The following is a 26,959-nucleotide window of genomic DNA, read 5'->3' as shown; positions in this document are numbered from 1 at the left end:
TTACTCACGAGCTACTGGTTGGGGATCACTGGTCTAAGGGAATCAATATGGCACCTCCTCCTCCCATATGTAGGTTTGATTATTATTATTATAAAAGCAGTTTGTTATATAAAATTCTAGGAGCTGCTATTTTACCATTACAAATGATCATAGGAGAAGGGGAAATAAAAGTGTGGGTGAAAAAAAAAATCTCAATTTATATTTCTTGCTTCCCCTTTGATCAGTTGATCTGTTTGGCTGCACAGGGCACAGCTTGTCACTTTGAATAGAAAAGGCTGTTGCTGCGCCGCAGCCTCAAAGTCATTAAATTGGTTCCTTTATCCACAATAGAGAGAGCAGCGCCGCTCACATCATCTACTGAATCGGAGAGAAGATCTTAAATAAAAAACATCCAGCAGCATTCTCGGACAAAATCACCCAGAATAAGTGTAAAATGAAAAAGGAAATTCCCTTAAAGGGCACCTACCATCATGTCCTGCTCTCGTGTCAGTATTTCAGTAGCAGTATGGCATCTCCCACTCATGCTAACAAATCCAATCCTGCCCATAGGAAAGCTGTACATTTATCAGAATAAATAAAGGGAAAGGAAATTCTTTGTATAATTAGCATTTCTCTTTCCCTTCAGGCATTTTTAATAAATCCCTTGATGTGAGAAGCAGCCGACGGAACAAGTGAAATTAACGCTTGAATTTGTAGCAAAGGAAAAAGGATCCGCAGAATGAAGAACAGAGCAAATGCTGCGATCCCCAGCAATACTATATATATATCTCTATATGTGTATAGCGCCGACATGTTCCACAGCACTGTTCAAAGATTATAAATTATTCCCATCTAAGGTCCCTATCACATTCCTATAAATCCCTGCCCCAGTGAGTTTACAATCTAAGGTCCCTATCACATTCCTATAAATCCCTGCCCCAGTGAGTTTACAATCTAAGGTCCCTATCATATTGCTAAAAATCCCTGCCCCAGTGAGTTTACAATCTAAGGTCCCTATCACATTCCTATAAATCCCTGCCCCAGTGAGCTTACAATCTAAGGTCCCTATCATATTGCTAAAAATCCCTGCCCCAGTGAGTTTACAATCTAAGGTCCCTATCACATTCCTATAAATCCCTGCCCCAGTGAGCTTACAATCTAAGGTCCCTATCATATTGCTAAAAATCCCTGCCCCAGTGAGCTTACAATCTAAGGTCCCTATCACATTTCCATCACAATCCCTGCCCCAGTGAGTTTACAATCTAAGGTCCCTATCACATTTCCATCAGTCCCTGTCCCAGTGAGCTTACAATCTAAGGTTCCTATCACATTCCCATCAGTCCCTGTCCCAGTAAGCTTACAATCTAAGGTCCCTATACCATTACTGTCAGTCCCAGCCCCAGTGGAGCTTACAATCTAAGTTCCCCATCCCATTCCCATCGATCCCAGCCCCAGTGGAGCTACTCAGTGTTCTGCCCTTGTTCTTGGATACAAGATCTACAAGATCTTTACTTATGGGAACAGTAGGTATTTTATGCATGGCATGTTTTGGAAAGTACAGATTTATTAAAAGGGAAACTTAGTGAAAGAAAATATAATTCTAAGCAGTTTAAGAATGTAAAATATATAATGCATATATAATATATGTAATATGAATGAATATATAATGCAAATATAATGTAATACATTCATTCCTCATTCTCACTGTGTTAGTTAATTATGTTTATATGTAATTGCTGTTGAAAGCAGAGTCATAACTTGTTATAATTAAGATTGCTTGGGATTACATTTTTGTTTTTTAAAATATTTCAGCAATTATCATAAATTATACGTAAATATAACTGCAATTAAACAATTAAACCTCTGCTTTCTCTGACTACTCATATTCTGATCGATTCACTGTTTCTGTAGTTGGAAAACTGAGAACAGAAACAATTTAATTAATAAATAACTTTAAAAGCATTGAAATATGTAACAAATTCCTATTGGTATAACTTTCTATTCATTGTGCAAAGGAAAAATCACATTTGGGGGATGAGATCCTCTGAATACCCAGTGGCCAGTGAATAAAACCAGAGCTGGGTTTGTTTATTGTGGTGTTTATACAAATGGCCTGTAGGTGTCACTGTGCACAAGAGTTACACTGTGTATATACATAGTACTTTCTATACAGCTTAAAGTGTTAGGGTAGGGACACACTGGGCCACACTGGGCGATTTGGGGAGATTTAGTCGCCTGGCGACTAATCGCCGCGACTTTCCACGACCAATCTTCCCCGAATGCCTCCCCTCGCTCTGCGCCTGGCTAAAATGAAAAATCGCCTGCTCTAATCACACGCGGCGATTCGTTTTCCGAAGTCGCCCGAAGTTTCCTCGTGAGGCAACTTCGGGCGACTTCGGAAAACGAATCGCCGGGTGTGATTAGCGCCGGCGACTTTTCATTTTATCCAGGCGCAGAGTGAGGGGAGGCATTCCAGAAGAAAAGTCGCTGCGATTAGTCGCCAGGCGACTAAATCTCCCCAAATCGCCCAGTGTGTCCCTACCCTTAGAGTTGAAGTTACTATTGAAGTGTAATGGCTGCATTAAACCTACAATTAGTTGATGGTCTCATTACTACAGCACCAGCAAGTCCGCCATCAGAAATCGCAGGGCCCCATACGACAAAATTTCCTGGGCCCCCTGGGCTGCGCCCACCGCAAGCCCCACCTACAGGTCCGCCCTCCCCCACCACACAGTAAAAAAACAAAAAAAATATTGGTGGCTAGGGTTCCCACATGTTTTTTTTTTTTTTTTTTTTTAAATTTCTTTCTTTATTTTATTTCACATACAAAAAGAAAAGAAGAACAAATTAGACAATACACAAAATAAGGGGGGGAAGGGGTACAAAAAATAAATACAAGGGGGCGTTGGGAAGGTGGTGTGTTAGTCATATATCCCACTGTTCATAACCACTTCTACATTTGTTCTGTATATGTTCTCCATACATATTTTCTTTTGCTAACTGCTACTTTATTCTCCTCTTATTTTTCAATTTTGATCTAATGATTCCCTAAATCTATACCATGGGGTCCAAATCTTCCAGTAAGTTACACTATTACTATGATATATATACGTTAACTCCTCTAGCTGTCTTATTTCTTCTACTGTTCTCATCCATTCGTTGAATGAGGGCGGTTCCTTGGATTTCCAATGTTTTGGGTTTAGGGATTTGGCTACTTGAATAAGATAAAAGGTAAGTGTATCATCTAGTATCTTGTGGTTCTCCAAATTTACATTCAGTAACATTGTTACTTGGTCTTCTATCTGTACCTTGACTGATGTAGGGTTCCCAGATGTTAATAAAAAGATATTGGTGGTCAGGGCCCCCCATAAAAAAACATTTCTGGCCAGGGCCCCCCATTAAAAAATATTGGTGACTAGGACCCCACATGAGAAAAAAATTGGTGGCCAGGCCCCCCACATTATAAGAAAATTGGTGGCCAGGGCACCTTAAACGTCCATGCCTTCCCGAAGTCAGCAGCTCTCACAAAAGATGGGGGGCCCGGCTAATCAAGTAAGTGTGGCGTGGCCGGCCCCCCCTGATGGCTGCCCTGAGCACCAGTACCTGCCACACTGCCAGTGTCTAAAGTTTCACTGGGTTGTGCAAAGAACTTTGTACACAAAGTTGAGACCAGGTTCAAAACCAGCACGCCAGAAATTGAGGCGATTGCCCTACTCTATAAGGGAGACTGTCTCACAGGAACTAAACAAACTGGTAGAGCAAGATGTGATTGAAAGATCAGAATCCTCTGAATGGGTTTCAGCAATTGTTGTAACAATGAAGAAAACTGGAGGTATTCGATTGTGTGTTGAACCTAATAAAGCAATTGTTATGGATAATCATCCTTTGCCACACAGAGGAAATATTTTCAGAACTTCGAGGAACAAAATTCTTTTCTTCTCTGGATCTTCAGATCATCAAGTATTACTGCATGAGGAAAGCAGAGACCTCGCAGCATTTATCACCCATGATGGTTTGTTTCGGTTCAAGCGTGTACCTTATGGACTGGATTCAGCACCGAGTTGTTTTCAAAGACTGATGTCTTCTATACTCCATGACATACCTGGTGTACAATGCTACTTGGATGATATAATTGTCTATGCTCCAACTATGGATCTTCATGACAAGTACCTAAAAAACGTTCTGAAATGCATTGATTCTGCAGGACTGAAACTGAACCTTTACCAAATGCCACTTCAAACAAACTCAGCTGTCATTTCTGGGTCATATCATTTCACAAGATGGATAAATGCCGGACCCTGACCATGTCAACGCTGTTAAACAAGCAACTGCTCCATCTGATTTTCAGACCTTACGAGCTTTCTTAGGTCTTACTTCATGGTATTCTAAGTTTATTCCAAATTATGCTGTGGAGCCACTTAGAGCACTACTACTACTACATGGAACTTCAAGGAAAGAAACAATAGGGAGCACTCACAGACCCATCGATGTACAGCTGCTGTGCTGCTACGTGAAAAACGCTCCCGAAGCGTATGTCCATCAGCCAAATCTTGAAACCACGGAGCACCAGCAAGTTTAAAACATCCGTTTATTAGAAAATTGTTAAAAATTAACAGAGCGTAATGAGCCCAATAGCTCCATAGCTTTTACGCGTTTCGTGGTCAACCCACTTCCTCAGAAAGCTAATTTGTATCAACTTCTGGTAACATTTAAAACCGCAAGAGCCACACCCATTCTAAAAACATTAACCCTATCTTGGATAAACCACACGATCACATGTCAAAAACAGGGGAAGTGTGCCACTAACATGCATAATAATTAATAAATAATTCATGAATGAACTGTTAAATAGTTAATCAAATAATTAAATAAATGTCACATATTTCGTATAATTGGCGGACAAAATACTGAAAAAGATCTGATGAGATCTGAAATTAAATAAATTAATTAATGGATAAACCACCTAGACAAACAAGACAAAACTCAATCCACTGAATTAATCATAATGTGTATATAAATTAATAAGAAATAATAATTAATTGGTAATCATATTAATTAATGATCAAAATTCATTCAGGGAAAAAACTGATGCTAACATTACTATGTCTCTGTATTCTTAGTCAATTCAAAAAAATGGAACTTCAAGTCTTGTGTGGTCAGAGTCTGCTCAACATAGCTTTGAAATAGTGAAAGAGCTAATTGTGAACAGTCCAGCGCTAGCTTTATTTGATCCTGCACTACCCACTATGGTTACTACAGATGCTTCAGACTATGGCGTTGGTGCAGTTCTCACACAGATCAATGCTGATCATACAGAGAAAACTGTTGCATTTGCATCCAGAATACTTACAGAGAAAGAGCGTAAGTATTCAACTGTTGAAAAAGAAGCTCTAGCGTGTGTTTGGGCAACAGAAAAATGGAGAACCTACCTATGGGGCAGAGAATTTACCTGATGCACTGATCATAGCCCTTTAACTACACTGCTTACACCAAAGGGACTAGGAAGAGCTGGAATGCGTATAGCTAGATGGTCAGCAAGGCTACTGAATTTCAACTACAAAATGCAATACAAACCAGGTTCGAAAAATGTTACTGCTGATTATTTGTCACATTTACCTTTACCTGCAGCTTCTGATACACTGGATGAGGACATAGAAGTTGTAGCATTGACTGATTTACTATCATCTACAGTTACAGCTGCTGATTTTAAGCAAACTTGCCTCACATGTCCAATTCAAGTAAAACTAGGGGACATCTTACAAAGCAAATGGCCAAATGCTGAGAAGAAACTCAGTCCTGATCTTCAACCTTATTTATTATTATTATTATTATTATTATTATTAACATGTATTTATATAGCGCCAACATATTGCGCAGCACCGTAAAGTAAATGTGATTATACAACTACATCACATGAATTACATACATAGAATATATGGAGTTACATACATCACAATCAATACCGGTACAAAAGGTGAGGAAGGCCCTATGCAACAGAGCTTACACTCTAAAGGGAAGGGAGTAATACACAAGGTGTGGGAGTGGGCAAGATTGAATTAAGTGAGTGAGAAATGTGGTACTGTATGTGGTGTTGCATTTGGTAGTTAAGCAGAGTGAGGGGAGGCTTCTCGAAAGAAGTGCGTTTTAAGAGATTTCTTGAAATCAGAAAGGTTGGGAGAAAGTGGGACAGACCGTGGGAGAGAGTTCCAGAGGAGGGGTGCAGCCCTTGCAAAGTCTTGAATGCGAGCATGTGAGGAGGTAATGAGAGAAGAGTTGAGTATCAGGTCAGTAGAGTAGCGTAGTAAGCGAGTGGGTGAGTATATAGAGATGAGTTCAGAGATGTAGGGTGGGGCAGAGTTATGAAGTTCTTGAACGTCAGGGGATGGCGTGGCAGAGGAGGAACGGTTGCTGAGGTGTATGAGCCTCGCAGCAGTGTTCATTATGGACTGGAGAGGTGACAGTCTCTGGAGGGGGAGGCCAATTAAAAGAGAGTTACAGTAGTCTAGACATGATATGACGAGAGAGTGAATAAGAATTTTGGCAGCATCTTGGGTGATAAATGATGGTATTTTGGACATGTTCCTTAGGTGGAAGTGACATGATTTAATAAGTGACTGGATATGAGGAGTGAATGACAGGGCAGAATCTAGGATAACCCCAAGGCACCGGGCCAGGGGAGAGGGGGTGATAGTGGAATTGTTAACTATGATGGATACTTCCAGGATGTTATCTTACTACAGGATTAGACACAAACTGTCCTTAGTAGATGGCTATGTTGTCCGTGGAGCTCATCGTTTACTGGTACCAGAGACCTTGCGAGAAAAGCTCATACAACTTGCACATGAGAGTCATCAAGGAATGGTACGTACAAAACAAAGACTACGAGAACTATACTGGTGGCCAGCAATGGATGCTGATGTGGTAACTGCCATTCATTCTTGTGTTACTTGTCAGAATCATGACAAAACCGTTATCACACATACACCACCACTTCAGGCAGTACCATTCCCTGATTCAGCATGGGAAAAACTTGCTATTGATATTGTCGGTCCTTTTACAGATGCTCCTATAGACTGTAGATTTGCTATAACCTTGATACAATATTACAGTAAATGGGCTGAAATTGGATTTGCTTCTCATATAACATCAGCTACAGTAATAACATTTCTGTCTACAGTCTTCAGCAGAGAAGGTAATCCAAAGGAGTTAATATCAGACAACGGACCACAGTTTGTCTCAACAGAGTTCCTACATAACTACAGAGCAACGTGCCATGCAACAACCCAATCATCTCCAGGTGAATTATTACATGGCAGACAGATGCGCACTAAGTTACTTGTTGCAGACATCAAACTTCCACAAAACACTGTGCCTACAAAATCCTCTACTGCTGACATTGTGAAAGGTCAACAAGGCAAATGTAAGGCTTATACTGACAGAAAACGTGGTGCCAGAGAAGTACACTTTCAGCCTGGATCTTTAGTCAGAATTAAGAAACCAGCACCACTGAAACAAGGACAATCTAAATTTACTACACCTCTTGAAGTGAGTCGCCAGCGAGGATCATACACATATGAACTGTCTGATGGACGCATATGGAATGCTATTCGTCTTGCTCCTGTTAGATATGACTTTGGAGAAGCTCCATTTAATGAAGGACATTTCCCTACTCCTGATGTCAACTGCAATAGGCTGAAAGAAAGTGAACCTATAAGGCATACTGAGAGAATCAGAAAACTACCTGCATGGACCAAGGACTATGTGATGTGAATAATGTATATTATTGCTTTAAGATGCATACTGTTTCATTGTTGCTGTTTATTACATTTGCCCAAATGCTTTCCTACTAAGAAGAGAGGATGAGAGACAGAAGGAGAGAAGGGAAAGGGGGTTAGGGAGTAGAGAGACAAATGGGGGAGAGGAGAAATATAGAAGGGGAGAGAAGAGGGAGGATGGGGGGAGCGTAAGGCCAAACAGTTAGGGGAGAAAAGGAAAGGAGAGGGGATGAGAGACAGAAGGAGAGAAGGAAAGGGGGTTAGGGAGTAGAGAGACAAATGGGGGAGAGGAGAAATATAGAAGGGGAGAGAAGAGGGAGGATGGGGAGAGTAAGGCCAAACAGTTGGGGGAGAAAAGAAAAGGAGAGGGGATGAGAGACAGAAGGAGAGAAGGAAAGGGGGTTAGGGAGTAGAGAGACAAATGGGGGAGAGGAGAAATATAGAAGGTGAGAGAAGGGAGGATGGGGGAGAATAAGGCCAAACAATTGGGGGGATAATAAAAAATGAAAGGAGAAGAAACAAATATGAAGTGAGAAGCGAAATGCAAGTAAAGAAGCGATAAGAAATATAGAAGTTGTGGGGAGAATATAAAATGTGGGAAAGGAAGGAAAACCCCATAATAGAATAGAAGGATATGCATGGAAAAATACAAGGAGAAAAAAGGTGGGTGAAGAAGAAAAAAATGAGGAGGAGAGAAAGATGCCAGAAGAGAAGGAATTAGATGAAAAATGATACAAGAAGTAAGAGAAATAAAGACTGGAGGAGACTGGAAGTAGTGGCCCCACATGTCAGATATCCTGGCGGCCCCCATCTTTACAGGTGGTAGAGGCCAAATATATGAACCCAGAATGGCAGGAACAGGAAGGTTGTTTGTCTGGGGGGTGAATGTGTCTGCGCTCTGATGGAAAGTTTCTCAATAAGTTTGTGAGGGTAGCAGGGAATCCAGTAGCCATGTAAACAGTCAGCAGTAGAGGGTCATCAGTATGTTTTAAAGGGGAAGTTTAATATTATATTCCTATGTGTGTTCAGTCCGCTAATATTAGCACTTATGTAATTAATAACATATTTCCCATTGTATTCCACTTATTAAGTTCTGCCTGCATTGGTGATAGAGGGGAGTCCTCTGTTTTAATATATTGCTGAAAAACGTATACTACCATACAGAAAAAAAACAACTTCCCCTTTACTCTGACAGTTAAAAAGAATAACGAGGTTAAATGAAGAATCTCCATTATGAGGAAACCGGTAAATGAGTTGCTTCCATTTCTCTCTGTAATTAACTGAGCCATTTCCCTGACACCAAATTAGTAGCGGAATTTCTATTTATTCCTGCAAATAAAAAACATATTTGATGATTTCAGTGGCGCTCGCGCAAACAGGAATAATTTGGGCCATAAATATACAATATTGTCTCTAGTTAATATGCTCCATTTTACTACCATCTGGAACAACAACTGGGACAGCAGTGCATCTCCTCTCGTTATTCCCTCGCTCAGCAGATTTATGGGAGGTTTCCAGGCATTCCGGCCAGGGATTTTAGCAACCGGACAGTGTCATTAAAGTAATGGGTTTTTTCGCCTTTAACTTTTAATATAATGTAGGAAGTGATAATCTGAATATGAATAAGAGAAGCACATAACGGAAGAAAGAAAAAATTCCCAATATCATTTCATTCCTCATTTTTACTTTTGAAAGTGGCGTCTGACTGTCCCTTTCTATTCTCTGGTTCTGACTCATGAAACAATGTAGCAGCCTTGCATGCTTCTTCACAGGTCTGCTACATCAGAACCAGCAGTGCAGGGAACAGAAAGGGGCAGGCAGATAGTGACAGACACAGTGCCAGTTACACAGAACTATAAACCCAGTGAGAATGAGGAATGAATGGATATTGGGAAGTTGTATCAGGAGTCAGAGGCAGCAGTGCAGAGAAAGGGACAGACACAATGACAGTTACACAGAACTATAAACCCAGTGAGAATGAGGAATGAATGGATATTGGGAAGTTGTATCAGGAGTCAGAAGCAGCAGTGCAGAGAAAGGGACAGACACAATGACAGTTACACAGAACTATAAACCCAGTGAGAATGAGGAATGAATGGATATTGGGAAGTTGTATCAGGAGTCAGAGGCAGCAGTGCAGAGAAAGGGACAGACACAACGACAGTTACACAGAACTATAAACCCAGTGAGAATGAGGAATGAATGGATATTGGGAAGTTGTATCAGGAGTCAGAAGCAGCAGTGCAGAGAAGAGAAAGGGACAGACACAATGACAGTTACACAGAACTATAAACCCAGTGAGAATGAGGAATGAATGGATATTGGGAAGTTGTATCACGAGTCAGAGGCAGCAGTGCAGAGAAAGGGACAGACACAATGACAGTTACACAGAACTATAAACCCAGTGAGAATGAGGAATGAATGGATATTGGGAAGTTGTATCACGAGTCAGAGGCAGCAGTGCAGAGAAAGGGACAGACACAATGACAGTTACACAGAACTATAAACCCAGTGAGAATGAGGAATGAATGGATATTGGGAAGTTGTATCAGGAGTCAGAAGCAGCAGTGCAGAGAAGAGAAAGGGGACAGACACAATGACAGTTACACAGAACTATAAACCCAGTGAGAATGAGGAATGAATGGATATTGGGAAGTTGTATCAGGAGTCAGAGGCAGCAGTGCAGAGAAGAGAAAGGGACAGACACAATGACAGTTACACAGAACTATAAACCCCAGTGAGAATGAGGAATGAATGGATATTGGGAAGTTGTATCAGGAGTCAGAGGCAGCAGTGCAGAGAAAGGGACAGACACAATGACAGTTACACCAGAACTATAAACCCAGTGAGAATGAGGAATGAATGGATATTGGGAAGTTGTATCAGGAGTCAGAGGCAGCAGTGCAGAGAAGAGAAAGGGACAAACACAATGACAGTTACACAGAACTATAAACCCAGTGAGAATGAGGAATGAATGGATATTGGGAAGTTGTATCAGAGTCAGAGGCAGCAGTGCAGAGAAGAGAAAGGGACAAACACAATGACAGTTACACAGAACTATAAACCCAGTGAGAATGAGGAATGAATGGATATTGGGAAGTTGTATCAGGAGTCAGAAGCAGCAGTGCAGAGAGAAAGGGACAGACACAATGACAGTTACACAGAACTATAAACCCAGTGAGAATGAGGAATGAATGGATATTGGGAAGTTGTATCAGGAGTCAGAGGCAGCAGTGCAGAGAAGAGAAAGGGACAGACACAATGACAGTTACACAGAACTATAAACCCAGTGAGAATGAGGAATGAATGGATATTGGGAAGTTGTATCAGGAGTCAGAGGCAGCAGTGCAGAGAAGAGAAAGGGACAGACACAATGACAGTTACACAGAACTATAAACCCAGTGAGAATGAGGAATGAATGGATATTGGGAAGTTGTATCAGGAGTCAGAGGCAGCAGTGCAGAGAAAGGGACAGACACAATGACAGTTACACAGAACTATAAACCCAGTGAGAATGAGGAATGAATGGATATTGGGAAGTTGTATCAGGAGTCAGAAGCAGCAGTGCAGAGAAGAGAAAGGGACAGACACAATGACAGTTACACAGAACTATAAACCCAGTGAGAATGAGGAATGAATGGATATTGGGAAGTTGTATCACGAGTCAGAGGCAGCAGTGCAGAGAAAGGGACAGACACAATGACAGTTACACAGAACTATAAACCCAGTGAGAATGAGGAATGAATGGATATTGGGAAGTTGTATCAGGAGTCAGAAGCAGCAGTGCAGAGAAAGGGACAAACACAATGACAGTTACACAGAACTATAAACCCAGTGAGAATGAGGAATGAATGGATATTGGGAAGTTGTATCAGGAGTCAGAGGCAGCAGTGCAGAGAAGAGAAAGGGACAGACACAATGACAGTTACACAGAACTATAAACCCAGTGAGAATGAGGAATGAATGGATATTGGGAAGTTGTATCAGGAGTCAGAAGCAGCAGTGCAGAGAAAGGGACAGACACAATGACAGTTACACAGAACTATAAACCCAGTGAGAATGAGGAATGAATGGATATTGGGAAGTTGTATCAGGAGTCAGAAGCAGCAGTGCAGAGAAGAGAAAGGGACAGACACAATGACAGTTACACAGAACTATAAACCCAGTGAGAATGAGGAATGAATGGATATTGGGAAGTTGTACAGAATTATATGTTGTATTTTAAAATGTTGTTTAGTGGGAGTACATTCCCTTTAAGTAATGAGATTTCTGTAACAATACACGCTACTGATGTATAGGACACACAGAAATATTGGATTTTATTTTGCCAAAACCCCTTTAAAGGAACAGTAACACTAAAAAATTAAAGTGTTTTCAAGTAATAAAAATATCATGTAGTGTTGCCCTACACTGGTAAAACAGGTGTGTCTGCTTCAGAAACACTACTATAGTTTATATAAACAAGCTGCTGTGTAGCCATAGTGGAAATTGAAAAAAGGCTATATGGCACAGGATAAATAGTGGATAACAGATAACAACATTATATTGTACAGAGCTTATCTGTTATCTGCTGTATAACCTCAGCTGTTTCTCCTTTGAATGGCTGCCCCCATGGCTACACAGCAGCTTGTTTATATAAACTATAGTAGTACTTATCTGTTATCTACTGTGTATCCTGTGCTTGAATGGCTGCCCCCATGGCTACACAGCAGCTTGTTTATATAAACTATAGTAGTACTTATCTGTTATCTACTGTGTATCCTGTGCTTGAATGGCTGCCCCCATGGCTACACAGCAGCTTGTTTATATAAACTATAGTAGTACTTATCTGTTATCTACTGTGTATCCTGTGCTTGAATGGCTGCCCCATGGCTACACAGCAGCTTGTTTATATAAACTATAGTAGTACTTATCTGTTATCTACTGTGTATCCTGTGCTTGAATGGCTGCCCCCATGGCTACACAGCAGCTTGTTTATATAAACTATAGTAGTACTTATCTGTTATCTACTGTGTATCCTGTGCTTGAATGGCTGCCCCCATGGCTACACAGCAGCCTGTTTATATAAACTATAGTAGTACTTATCTGTTATCTACTGTGTATCCTGTGCTTGAATGGCTGTCTCCATGGCTACACAGCAGCTTGTTTATATAAACTATAGTAGTACTTATCTGTTATCTACTGTGTATCCTGTGCTTGAATGGCTGCCCCCATGGCTACACAGCAGCTTGTTTATATAAACTATAGTAGTGTTTCTGAAGCAGACACACCTGTTTTACCAGTGCTGGGCAGAACTACATGATATTTTTATTAATTTAAAACACTTTTTTTTCATGTTACTGTTCCTTTAAGTAAGAAAACCAATCACCTATGTGTGACTCCGACTGCAACACTATTTAAAGGTATATGTGTGTCCTTGTTCAGCTTCGATGACCACAAATAAGCAACAATTGTATCTGGTTACACAAGCAGCAAATTTTTGTGCATTAGTTCCAGTGCTACAATGTAACAATAAAGGGCACTGCCTGTATGAAGTAATTTATATGGCACTTTAGATTGTAAGCTTCACTGGCACAGGGACTGATGTGAATAGAAAACCTCTGATTAAGGATAATGGGAGCCATTATCCTTAAACCCATAATCCAGAAAGCTCCAAATTACAGAAAGGCCGTCTCCCATAGGCGCCTTTTTATCCAAATAATCCAAATCTTTAAAATTTTTCTGTGTAATAATAAAACAGTCGCTTGTACTTGATCCCAACTCAGATATAATTAATCCTTATTGGAAGCAAAACCAGCCTATTGGGTTTATTTATGGGCTGATTTATCAAGGGTTCAAATTTAGAAGAAATGGGAGTTTTTTTGAACTCCCATAATTTTGAAATTCGAAGAAAAAAAGACCAACCTAAATGTATTTAAAAAATCGAAGTTTTTTTCTGCGGGTGAATAGAATGTATTCGAATCAAAGTAACATCGTATTCGTTCTACTTCGATTCAGTTTTTCCAAAAAAAAAACCTCTATTTTTCATAGTCCACCAATTGACTCCGAATAGGTTTTAAGAGGTCCCACGTAGGCTAAAACAGCAATTCGGCAGGTTTTAGATGGTGAATGGTTGAAATCGAAGTTTTAAAGAAACACTACATGATAAATTTAGATATTGGAATAGTCACATTTTTTTTTAAATTTAAATCAAACCCTTGATAAATCTGCCCCTTAATGTTTAAATTATTTTAAGTAGACATTACAGAAAGATCTGTTATCCAGAAAACCCCAGGTCCCGAGCATTCTGGATAATAGATCCTACAGCTATAGCTAATAAAGGCTGAGAACTTTAAGTATAATTACACTTGGCTTAATTAGGGTTCCTAACACAAATTCAGATAAACCAAATTACCTGGGATTTACATTGCGCTGCCTGTTTAATATAAGATTATATGGGGAAAGACAAAGCTGCAGCCTGTAGAGACATCACTATGGACCTGTAGAGACATCACTATGGACCTGTAGAGACATCACTATGGACCTGTAGAGACATCACTATGGACCTGTAGAGACATCACTATGGACCTGTAGAGACATCACTATGGACCTGTAGAGACATCGCTATGGACCTGTAGAGACATCACTATGGACCTGTAGAGACATCACTATGGATAGGACAGACGCCTCCCTGATGTCTGCCAATGGGAAAGGGAAAGTACATGTATTTTATGGATCTGATGGGATTGTGCTGGGGGGAAGGGTCGGCGGTCCCTAGAGTGGGAAGGCTGGGGGTTCAGAAGGAGAATGTTAAAGCAACAGGGGGACAATGGATTAGGCCAAGCTATTCTAATACAAGGGTGTTGTGCTTATAAAATGTTGGATTACGTGGGGTAAATAAAACACCCTTGATTGGCCCATGTACTAACTGTCACTGCATAATCCTGCTGACGGGGAATAACATGAAAAAATAATCATAATTTTAAGCAATTTCCCCTAATAAATTCATTACAAATGAAAGTAATTGCAGATGAAAGCAGTCTGTCTCTTTCTGTTGTCTGCACTGCTGCTTCTGACTACATGCACCACTGAAACAATGTAGCAGCAGTCGGCTCTCCCGCAGTCCATACTTCAATTCCCATAATGCCTTGCATGTTCCATGGCTCACACAGCAAAGACTCGTGCAAGGCATTATGGGAAGTGTAGTCTGGGCTGGAGGAGAGGTGCTACTGCTACGTTGTTTTGAGGCCCACACATCTCAGGTGAGGGTATGTACAGGGGGCACAAATGGGGTCCTACAGGTAAAGGTGGCCATACACGGGCAGATTAAAGCTGCCGATATCGGTCCTTTACACTGATTCGGCAGTTTATCTGCCCATGTATGGGGGCTCCCGACAGGTCCAACCGATCGATATCAGGCCAAAAATCGTCCAGATATCGATCGGCCAAGTTTGATTTTTTCTTACAATCCAGGACCACATCGGCTAGTTGATGCGGTCCTGCGACCCGTCAAGCCCATTCGTAGTATCTTAATCCGATCATTCGGCCCCAGGGCCGAACATTTGGATTCATTTGATATCACCCAGCCGTTAGTGGGCATATCGGGTCAAGATCCGCTTGTTTGACGAACTTGCAAAATGAGCAGATCTTATAGTGTATAGGAATTGTATAGAAATTTTATAGAAATTGTATAGAAATTGTATAGGAATTGTATAGAAATTGTATAGAAATTGTATAGAAATTGTATAGGTTGCTAGGGTCATTTGGACCCTAGCAACCAGATGGCTGACATTGCAAACTGGAGAGCTGCTGAATAAAAAGCTAAATAACTCAAAAGCCACAAATAATAAAAAATGAAAACCAATTGCAAATTGTCCCACAATTTCCCTCTCTACATCATACTAACAGTTAATTTAAAGGTGAACAACCCCTTTACATGCCAACCCTATGCCAGGGAATCCTCAGCTCTCTTCATACAGGATTAGACAGGGCTGAATTGAATGTGAGTGTTTTATCAACTACAACTTATGTTACGAAGCTTGGTGCCCACATTGGCCACAACAGGCTACAGCAATAATAACTTCCAGTACAGCCGCACGGCTGAGCAAAAGCCAGTGCCCCCTCTAGCCCAATGTGCCAGGGCAAAGAACGTTTGTTTCTTGTAATGCCCATACTGTTCCACGAAATACAGATACAGAGACCAGGAAATGAGACCACTGTGCCTTTAATTATATGAAAGAAATCCCAGTACTGGCTGTACTATGCCCAACTTAACCAGTTAGTGCCAACAACACAGACAGTAGAGCCCTACACACACACAGTGCCCACAGCAACACAGGAAAGATATGCCCAGACTATAAATCTATGGCCCCCAACATTCCCCACACTCTATAGATGTGTGACATCACTGCCCAGCTCATGCCATATAGAGCTCTGTGCCCTCCATACCAATATCATATAGATCTCTGTGCCCTCCATACCAATATCATATAGAGCTCTGTGCCCTCCATACCAATATCATATAGAGCTCTGTGCCCTCCATACCAATATCATATAGAGCTCTGTGCCCTCCATACCAATATCATATAGAGCTCTGTGCCCTCCATACCAATATCATATAGAGCTCTGTGCCCTCCATACCAATATCATATAGAGATCTGTGCCCTCCTTACCAATCTGATGGCAGGAATGTAGAACTGCCTGTAGGACACAAACTAATACCAAGATCCTTATTGCCCACATAGTGGCAGAGAATAGAAAGCCTGGTGGTGCCCCTCACCCTCCTCATTCAAACAATATATCAGAGAATATACAAGTCTTCATCCTATTGGCCATACCAGGGAATATACAGTTCTATGGTCTATTGGCCATAACATACCAGGGAATATCCAGTAATTACATGTCAGGGAGAGTAGTAGGGAGAGTAGTGGAGACAGTGCTGGGCTCGTGGGCAGAAGAGGGAGCAGGTGCCAATCAGTCTCTCCCCGCAGTGCCCTGATGATAATGAAGAAGAAGAAGAAGAGGAGGAGGAGAGTGCTACAGACAGACAGACAGACAGACAGACAGACAGACAGAGTGATGTTCCCACCCCGGCGCTGCACTGATTTTCCTTCCCTCCCGCATCCCCGAGCCCCGCGCTGCTCCCACTCACCTGCCGCTGCCCCGGCGCCTCCTCCTCTGCCTCCTCCTCACTGCCCGGCTCTTCTGATTTCAGCCCGGACCCACCGGCAGCCCCGTGACTCAACACTCCCAGCATCCTCCGGGGCCACCTGACACACGAGCATTACTGCCGAGCGGCCGCTAGAGGCGCCAGAGAGACCGGAGTCGTGCGCGTGGGCGGGAGTGCGCGCGCTCAGCCTGGGAATGTGCACATCAGTCACTGGACTAATCATTTCAGTAGGTCTCGGGTATAAGTTATTACTGTGTCTGTTTTCCCTTATTCACCGATATGAACAGGAGTGGGAGCTGCCATACTGACTCTTGTCTATTTGCTCCACACTGTCCCCTGCTGGCTCCTCAGTGGTATTATAAGAAATATAAATATCAAGTGTATGAGATCCAGCTGGAGGGATTGTCTGGGCCAGAGCTGGAAGGGGACAATTTGGGGGGTAAATGCAGAAGGGACAGTAGTAGCCATGGGCCCTAAACATCACAGGGGTCCCTTCATTACTGTAGTGTTTGTGCTGTAACCCCAATAGTCATTGTCCCTGAACACTTTATTCTTCTGCAGCTGAGCTCACCGACCCCTCCCTGACCCCCTGCTGCCATTATTCTTATATCTACATTCCCCTGGGCAGGACCCCAGTACAATTCACGGGACCCCATACAACACTTTCGGAACCCCTGGGGGGCCCCACCCCCTGCCCACCCTGGCACACAGGCTCCACCCCAGATCCCGCCCACTCCACATCCAGTTAAAGACCACACAGACATCAGCGCTAAAAAAGTAACCCCCCCCCCACACACACACAAGTTATAAAAAGCTATTGATGCTCAGGGCCCCCCTTAAAAAAAATTGGGGCCCCAAAGAATATTTTTTAAAAAACCATTGTTGGCAGGGGCCTATAGAATATTAAAATAATACATTGGTGACAAGGGGATTAAAAAAATAAAAAAACACATATTGACGTTCAGAGGAATTGAACTCGGACTTCAACTTCGCCTCCTTTCGTGAGTTTGGATCTTTTTCGCGGCTTCAAGAATTCGGCTATTTTCATAGCTTCAGGTGTTTTCGCCGCTTCAGAAGTTCAGTTTCAGCTGTTTTCGAGACTTCGGGTCTTTTCGCCACTTCCGAACTTCAATTTTGGCAGTTTTAGTGGTTTCGGGTCTTTTCACTGCTTCAGGACTTCAATTTCGGCTGTTTCCGTGACTTCGGGTCTTTTCGCCACTTCCGCATTTTGGCTGTTTGGGACTTCAAAAATGGCCGCAAAGCTTCGGTGCTCTCACGGGGGGCCCACTCTTTCAAAAGTGCAGCACTGCCGGGCCCCCCTTCATGCCCGGGCCCTGGTGACTTGCAGGCCCGGATTTGTGGAAAGGCCACCTAGGCCCGGGCCTAGGGCGGCAGGATTTTAGGGGGGCGGCATGCTGCCCAATAACACCCACATTGGTTCAAAAACACGGGATGCGCTGGAGATACAATCATTTTTATAAATTTCCCATGCGCCAATCCCCATTGCTCCAGTCCAAATGATGAAAATTTCACTCACTATAAAGGGGAGGGGACGGGGCGATGAACGGCAGTGGGCCTAGGGGCACCCACTATGTAAATCCGGCCCTGGTGACTTGTCCCCCCCGATGGGGCCCTACCCCTGGGAATAATGAGGAATCAGCACTGACATCATCTGACAAATCATTTATCAGGAATATTACAGGAACTGATTGGCCAAAGACTGGGGAAGGGATGAGCCATAAAGTTGCCCTTTACTTGCCCATGTGCCGGGAAGTAAGACAAGAAAATGTGGTTCTTCACAGCAGGAGACTGATGGTGCCCTCTCCCTTGTACCACCCCCAGCAGGAGGGCACACACAGCTTAATACAACCTGCAAAGTCCCTCGTTCATTTATCAACACTGGGCAAATTTGCCCATGAGCAGTTACCCATAGCAACCAATCAGCGATTGTCGTTTTTAAAGGGGTGGGTCACCTTTCAGTTAACTTTTTGTATTTGATATAATGACCAATTCTAACAAATTTTCATTTGTTCTTCATTATTTATTTTTTATAGTTTTTGAATTATAATTCTAACTCTTTCCAGCTTTCAAATGGGGGTCACTGACCCCATCTAAAAAAAACAAATGCACTACAAGGCTACATATGTATTGTTATTTCTACTTTTTATTCCTCATCTTTCCAGCAGGGCCACCATCAGGGGCCACAACTGTACCAGGCAAATACAATTTGTATTGGGGCCCTGACTGCCAATGTTTTTTTAACTTATAGGGGGGTCCTGAGCACGAATGACTTTTTATAATTTGTGTGTATATCTTTAGTGCTCATGTCTATGTTGCCTTTTTACTGTGGTGGGTGAGATCTGAGTTGGTGCTTGGGGGCCAGTCTGGGGGCCCAGAAAATTTTGTTGTATGGGGCCCCGTGATTTATGATGGTGGCTAAACAAGCCCCTCCCTTCCCCAGGTCCCTGTTTTACAAATAATGGGGGGACGATTAACTAAAATGGCTCATTGAATTCCTTGGCTTCTCCTCCTACTATAACTGTTTTGAAGGACCAACGAGGTGGAACAAGAGTAAAAAGAAAGTGCTTTTAATTTCCCTGTAGATGTTTCTTGCTCGTTCCTTATGTGAAACCCAAGGTAAATCATCCCTTTCACTTTGCAACAAGGGTCGGCTCTGGCTGAACAATCATCTTGTGTTAAAGAAATTATTTGCGATATTATTAATCATTAATGGCGCTCCCGGGGGCATATCTGTAGTTATGATAAATTCTATGGATAGTGAGGGATTAGATATCCATAGCGAGGTCATGAATGGCAATTCCCTCATTGTTACATCGCTGATAACGATTGTTAATTCTATACAGGAGAATATTCATGATATTCAATGGCTGAAGCCTCTGTGCCCATTCCAAGGCTGGACATAAAGAAATAGCAGGACCTCGGGGCGGTATAATACTGAAATATACATTAAATAGATGTAACAATTGTCTTTTTTGTTTTTTTAAGCAATATTTTCCTCCCATAAGACTCTGATAGTGGGCAGGGGCTGAAGACAATTTTTATCATCTGCCTTACTGCCCCTCCTGGTAGTGATTTAATGGTTGACCCGCACCCAACCCTAACCCACCCCCTACCAACCTGAGCCCCGCCCCTTCCGTCCCCTCTATTTATAGACCAGCACCTGCCCTTGAGGTCACAAAAGGGGTGGGTTGGTGAAGGCACGAGTTTATAAATTCAGGAATAAGTCAATATTAATGGCAGGGACACTTTTTTCAATGAAGGTACTATGGAGGGAGAAAGCAGGGAGGAGGGTTTTCCCTTGACGGGGAGTTTAGTTCTCCTTTAAGTATGGCCACTTCTCCCAAGCTGCTTCTGATTTCCCTCAGCGATGGATCGTAGAGATCAAACTAGAGCCAACCTTCTTGATATACTACTAGTGGTCAACTGAGTTTGTTTCTCACAAAATCCAAGCACTCCTTTACTGAATTTACTTTACGACGAAATTTGTTTTCTCAGAGCAAAATTCTTCCTCCGGGTAGTTCTCTGATTTATACTCTCCAGGGGGACACTGAACTACAGGCATCTTCTATAATGGCACTGCTAGATATCACGTTTCCATCTATCTTGGCATGTGCTCGTACTATCCATTTACTTCTAAGCTAAGCAGCATTCATTTGTCGGTAGAAATTGTAGGATGGATAGAGAAGATAGTAGGGCAAGATTGAGACAATTGGGTAAGATGGAGGATGTAGGATAAGATAGAGGCAGACAGAAGGGCAAGATGGAGTCAGTAGGGCAAGATGGAGACAGAAGGGCATGATGTAGACAGTAGGGCATGGTGGAGACAGTAGGGCAAGATGGAGACAGTAGGGCAAGATGGAGACAGTAGGGCAAGATGGAGACAAAAGGACAAGATGGAGACAGTAGAACAAGATGGAAACAGTAGGGCAATATGGAGACAGTAGGACAAGATGGAGACAGTAGGACAAGATGGAGACAGTAGGACAAGATGGAGACAGTAGGACAAGATGGAAACAGTAGGGCAATATGGAGACAGTAGGACAAGATGGAGACAGTAGGGCAAGATAGCGACAGTAGGACTGAAGGGAGATGGTACGGCAAGATGGCGACAGTACCGCAAGATGGAGACAGTAGGGCAAAATGGAGTCAAAAGGGCAAGATAGAGACAATAGGACAAGATGGAGACATAAGGGCACGATGGAGACAGAAGGACAAGATGGCAACAGTACGGCAAGATGGAGACAGTAGGGCAAAATGGAGTCAAAAGGGCAAGATAGAGACAATAGGACAAGATGGAGACAGAAGGCAAGATTGAGACAAACGGGCAAGATGGAGACAGAAGGACAAGATGGAGACAGAAGGGCAAGATGGAGACAAAAGGGCAAGATGGAGAGAGATGGACAAGTTGGAGACAGTAGGACAAGATGGAGACAGCAGGACAAGATGGAGACAGTAGTACAAGATGGAGACAGTAGGATAAGATGGAGACAGAAGGACAAGATGGAGATAGAAGGACAAGATGGAGACAGTAGGATAAGATAGAGACAGAAGGACAAGATAGAGACAGAAGGACAAGATAGAGACAGTAGGACAAGATGGAGACAGTAGGGCAAGATGGAGACAGAAGGACAAGATGGAGACAGTAGGACAAGATGGAAACAGAAGGACAAGATGGAAACAGAAGGACAAGATGGAGACAGTAGGACAAGATGGAGACAGAAGGACAAGATGGAGAAAGTAGGACAAGATGGGGACAGTAGGACAAGATAAAGACAGAAGGACAAGATGGATACAGTACGACAAGATGGAGACAGAAGGACAAGATGGAGACAGTAGGGCAAGATGGGGACAGTAGGACAAGATAAAGACAGAAGGACAAGATGGAGACAGTAGGCCAAGATGGAGACAGTAGGCCAAGATGGAGACAGTAGGACAAGATGGAGACAGAAGGACAAGATGGAGACAGTAGGGCAAGATGGAGACAGTAGGACAAGATAAAGACAGAAGGACAAGATGGAGACAGTAGGGCAAGATGGAGACAGTAGGACAAGATAAAGACAGAAGGACAAGATGGAGATAGTAGGGCAAGATGGAGACAGTAGGACAAGATAAAGACAGAAGGCAAGATTGAGACAAATGGGCAAGATGGAGACAGAAGGACAAGATGGAGACAGAAGGGCAAGATGGAGACAAAAGGGCAAGATGGAGAGAGTTGGACAAGTTGGAGACAGTAGTACAAGATGGAGACAGTAGGATAAGATGGAGACAGAAGGACAAGATGGAGATAGAAGGACAAGATGGAGACAGTAGGATAAGATAGAGACAGAAGGACAAGATAGAGACAGTAGGACAAGATGGAGACAGTAGGGCAAGATGGAGACAGAAGGACAAGATGGAGACAGTAGTACAAGATGGAGACAGTAGGATAAGATGGAGACAGAAGGACAAGATGGAGATAGAAGGACAAGATGGAGACAGTAGGATAAGATAGAGACAGAAGGACAAGATAGAGACAGTAGGACAAGATGGAGACAGTAGGGCAAGATGGAGACAGAAGGACAAGATGGAGACAGTAGGACAAGATGGAAACAGAAGGACAAGATGGAAACAGAAGGACAAGATGGAGACAGTAGGACAAGATGGAGACAGAAGGACAAGATGGAGAAAGTAGGACAAGATGGGGACAGTAGGACAAGATAAAGACAGAAGGACAAGATGGATACAGTACGACAAGATGGAGACAGAAGGACAAGATGGAGACAGTAGGACAAGATGGGGACAGTAGGACAAGATAAAGACAGAAGGACAAGATGGAGACAGTAGGCCAAGATGGAGACAGTAGGCCAAGATGGAGACAGTAGGACAAGATGGAGACAGAAGGACAAGATGGAGACAGTAGGGCAAGATGGAGACAGTAGGACAAGATAAAGACAGAAGGACAAGATGGAGACAGTAGGGCAAGATGGAGACAGTAGGACAAGATAAAGACAGAAGGACAAGATGGAGATAGTAGGGCAAGATGGAGACAGTAGGACAAGATAAAGACAGAAGGACAAGATGGAGACAGTAGGGCAAGATGGACACAGTAGGACAAGATAAAGACAGAAGGAAAAGTTGCTTAGAACTGGCCATTCTATAACGTATTAAAAGTTGACTGAAAGGTGAAGCACTCCTTTAAAAAGGGGACCTTCAATCAGTCACAGTTCCAAGAATATCCAGAGCAGTAAATAATTTTCATCCCATCTCAACCAAAATGCCCTTCAAACTGGGCGGCCAGGAGTATATAGGTTGGCAAACAGGTGTCCCCTCCCAAATGTCTTAAATGCCTTTAAGTTGCCCCCAGGCACTCCAATCCCACAGTTGGAATTACTGTCTTAAAGGAGAATGAAAGTTTAACAAACAAATTAGAAATTCTACTTTCAGGCTTCTGTACCAGCCCATGGTCTCCTCAGTCCTTTAGCAGAGAAGCTCTGCGCCCCTAAAGCAGGGGCGATCCTGGCCCCTCCGCTGCCTGAGGCAGCAGCAGTTGCTGCTGCTCCCCCTCCCCCGGAAATTCGCTCTTAAAGTACCAGGAGCAGCATTTTTGCTGCCCCTGGTACCCAGTGGGGTGCTGCCGCCTGAAGCGACAGCCTCAACACGCCTCATTGGCGAAGCACCCCTGCCCTAAAGATGCCCCCCCAGTATCCCCCCATCTTCTTTAGACTGACTTCAGGCACATGCTCTGGGCTGCTGTCACTTACCTGAGCTTAGGGACCAACCCACAGTATACAGTATATATACAATATAAGAGTTACAATATACAGTATATATACAATATAAGGGTTACAATATACAGTATATATACAATATAACAGACACAATATACAGTATATATACAATATAACAGACACAATATACAGTATATATACAATATAACAGGCACAATGTAAGGCTGATTAGTAACGAATTCAGATTCACATTATATCGCAGTGCAGTCTGCATCACAACTGATTCATAATCAGCCCTGTAGCATCAGCTTCTATGACAGATGTGATGTCACTTTCTGCTTGATGATTTCCCCCGACCCCTAAGCTTAGCTCCTCCCCAGCAGCCCAGAGCCCACTGAGCATGTGCAGTGCCACTGACACACAAGAGATTTCTAACAAGATCAGGAGATGGGGAGCTGCTGGGGAAATGCTGGATCATTACTGTTATAGTGTGGCTGTATCTCTCGACTGCAGTAAGAACTGTATATAAAATACAGCATTTCTAGGCAGATTCTATTGTTAGGGTTTAGTTTTCCTTTAAAAGCAAAAGCATGCCAAAAAGAAGATTATCTGCAATATCTGAACTATAACACTACAGAGTATAAAAGCTTAGCTGTGTCCTGCTCACTAACAAGAACCCCCAGTGTGAAACACAAAGGATATAATGTCAATCCCCATCTTGCTTGATAAAAGAGACAAGTATCTGACAGTTGTGCCAATCGGCACTCACATCTGGGAATTATTGCGCATCATTTGCTGCCCACCCACCCATGGCAGGAGGAAGCCAGCGGAACACAAGGGTGGGGGGGAAATACAAATAGGAAATGTCACCCTGATGAAAGGGAAAGTGATTAACTCTTTGTGATGGAGGAATTGTACAAGAGAGTTGCATGGGGTTAATTCACACGTAAGGAACACTATAAACATTCACACCATTATATTCATCTATTAAATAGGCAACTGCTCTTTGTTTATGAATTTTATCTTTAGTAATAAATCAAATGAACTGGACTTGCTGTGTTTTTCCTTAAAGACGTAGCGCTAGTCATCTGACCGGCTTTCTCAATTCAGAATGACTTGAACACAAATATTTGGAATTTTCCACCAATCAGCATAATGTCTTTATTAAAACCAGCGTGGGGTCAGAGACTTCATGGAGACAAGGGGGGAAATTCACTAACGGGTGAAAATTCGCCAGCGACGGCTTCGCCACCTTCGCCACAACTTCGCACAGACAACGATAATTCACTAAGTTGCGAAGTTTCGTCGCCGGTGCCGAACGATTGGGAAGTTGCGCTAGCGTTAGATAATTTGCATACAGCGGGAAGTTTAAGTACAATGGACATATATATTGCAGCAAATACATTACATTACACGAGCCCAGGGAACCTCAATAAAATAAAATAAAGTTGTTATATTGCCCTACATATGAGCCCAGTGTATAGTTTATGTGCCATATGTTAGGAAATGTCGGTGGGAAGGAGGGTACCCAAAAAAAATGTACGATCTTTTTCAGCCTATCACCCTGTTAAAAGGAAAAGACCCAGTGTTTTTTGGTACTTAGAAAAAATGTCTACTTTTTTTTGGACCAAGTCCTATCTACTCCATTGCACATTCAATAAAATCAAAAACGTAGTGAATTTGCATAGTAACGCTCTTTCGCCAGAGCGAAAATACGCCTCGAGTTAGAGTGCGAAGTTGCGCTAGAGTCTCTATCTCCTTCACTAGCGTAAGCCAATTCGCCCTTTAGTACATTTCCCCTCTGTTGATGGTATTAGTATGATTGGAGCTATGAGGTGTTATTACACCATCCAGGGAGAAGGGCTAAAACTGAATTGTATGGGGCAGATTATAGGAGTCGCCAATGTTTAAACTTGGTTTTTCTGTTTCTCATATACGGCATCTTTGTCCCCTTTTTTGATCCAATACTCCTCCCTATACAGAATGTGAATGTGACAGTCTTCAAACATGTTTCCTTGACCAGAGGAGCTGACTCTCCTGTGCTGTGCCATACATTTGTGTAATGGGTGTTTGCTTTATCCCAAGTCCAAACATTCCTCACTTCACTCCATACACCATGTTACTCTTCTTCCGCTTTGCTATTGGGTGTTTTGGATGCACCAGTTGTTGCCTCAGTGGGGGTCATTTATAAACACTGGTCAGTTGATGGCTAATCAAATGCTTGCTTTCATTGTTCAACCAGCAGCAGGCTGAAAAAAGCTAATCACTGATTGGTTGCCAGGGGTTACTGCCCAGGTCCAAATTTGTCCAATGTTTATAAATGAGATCCATTTAAGTGCTGGGTTTAAAGCAGACCTGGATGTGGTGTTTATTAAAGGAGAATTCAACCCTAAACTTAAAAAACCTCTACCCCCCAACCCTACTTAGACCCCCCTCCCTCCTCTCCCCAGCCTAAGTGTTCACGGAGTTCACGGGCGCCATCTTCTTCTCTTCGGAATGAGTCCGGCGTGTCGGCGCAGTTGGAGCAATTATCTGTTTCACGACAAATGCGGCGAAACTCACGAAAATTGCTGAAGTGTCAGTCTTATTACGAAGATTACAGAAGAGGCTGAAGATGGCGCCCGTGAACACAGATGCCTGAATCTGCACCGAGGGGTAAGTAAAATGTTAGGGGCATTTGCCCGGGGTAACACTGGGGGGAGGAGGTCTATGTAGGGTAGGGGATAGGGTTTTTTTAAGTTTAGGGTTGAATTCTCCTTTAAGACACCCCAAAAATATATGGAAGGACCAAGTTCTTTTGTCTGTCCTGTTTTCCTCCTTCACCGATAGTTTTGTGGTTGTTCTTTCTCCCTGTTTTACCAAAATTTTAACAAAGGCCCAGTCTGGCCCCTCTGAGATGTTTCAATTCTTTTGCCTGAGCCTCTGTGTTGGTGGGGATTGTATCTGCTCTATGTTGTAGTGTTCTGAAAACCCCCAGTTTATGATCTAATGCAGGACTGTCCAACTGGCGTATGATTTTCGGGTTGTCTGTGGAGAGTCCCGACATTTTTCGTGCCGTGGCAATCGGTTGTTCAGTTGATCAGACATGTTAGAAAATTTCTGTCGGCTACCGATAATATCGCTGCGTGTATTGCTGATCTGACGATATCATTGGGAGACTGTCACCAGCTTTGTCAGACATAACTTTTGTACTATTGCTGTCAGGGGCAGAACATCGGCTCATCTCTTCTTTTACTACTTTATTTGATCTGAATGGTTAGTGGCAGGTTGGGAGATGGCACCAAATGATCTTTCGTCCGATATGAAGGTAAATCAGCACGTCTATGGCC

At 42.8% G+C, this 26,959-nt stretch overlaps 1 protein-coding gene across 6 annotated transcripts in view; it reads right to left on the bottom strand.

Moving 5' to 3' along the window:
* Nucleotides 1-16,998, bottom strand: part of LOC108704021 (ERC protein 2-like) — a 528,894-nt gene extending 511,896 nt beyond the window's left edge. For all 6 annotated transcript variants that reach the window (XM_041590955.1, XM_041590958.1, XM_041590956.1 and 3 more), the window contains exon 1: nucleotides 16,885-16,998. The gene's annotated coding sequence lies outside the window, so the exon portion shown is untranslated. The remainder of the gene's footprint in view (nucleotides 1-16,884) is intronic.
* Nucleotides 16,999-26,959: the final 9,961 nt, after the last annotated feature.

Source organism: Xenopus laevis, chromosome 4L (genome assembly GCF_017654675.1).
Source record: "Xenopus laevis strain J_2021 chromosome 4L, Xenopus_laevis_v10.1, whole genome shotgun sequence".
NCBI classification, from domain to species: Eukaryota; Metazoa; Chordata; class Amphibia; order Anura; family Pipidae; genus Xenopus; species Xenopus laevis.
The sequence above is the reverse complement of the archived record's forward strand: the minus strand, read 5'-3'. Positions and strand labels throughout refer to the sequence as shown.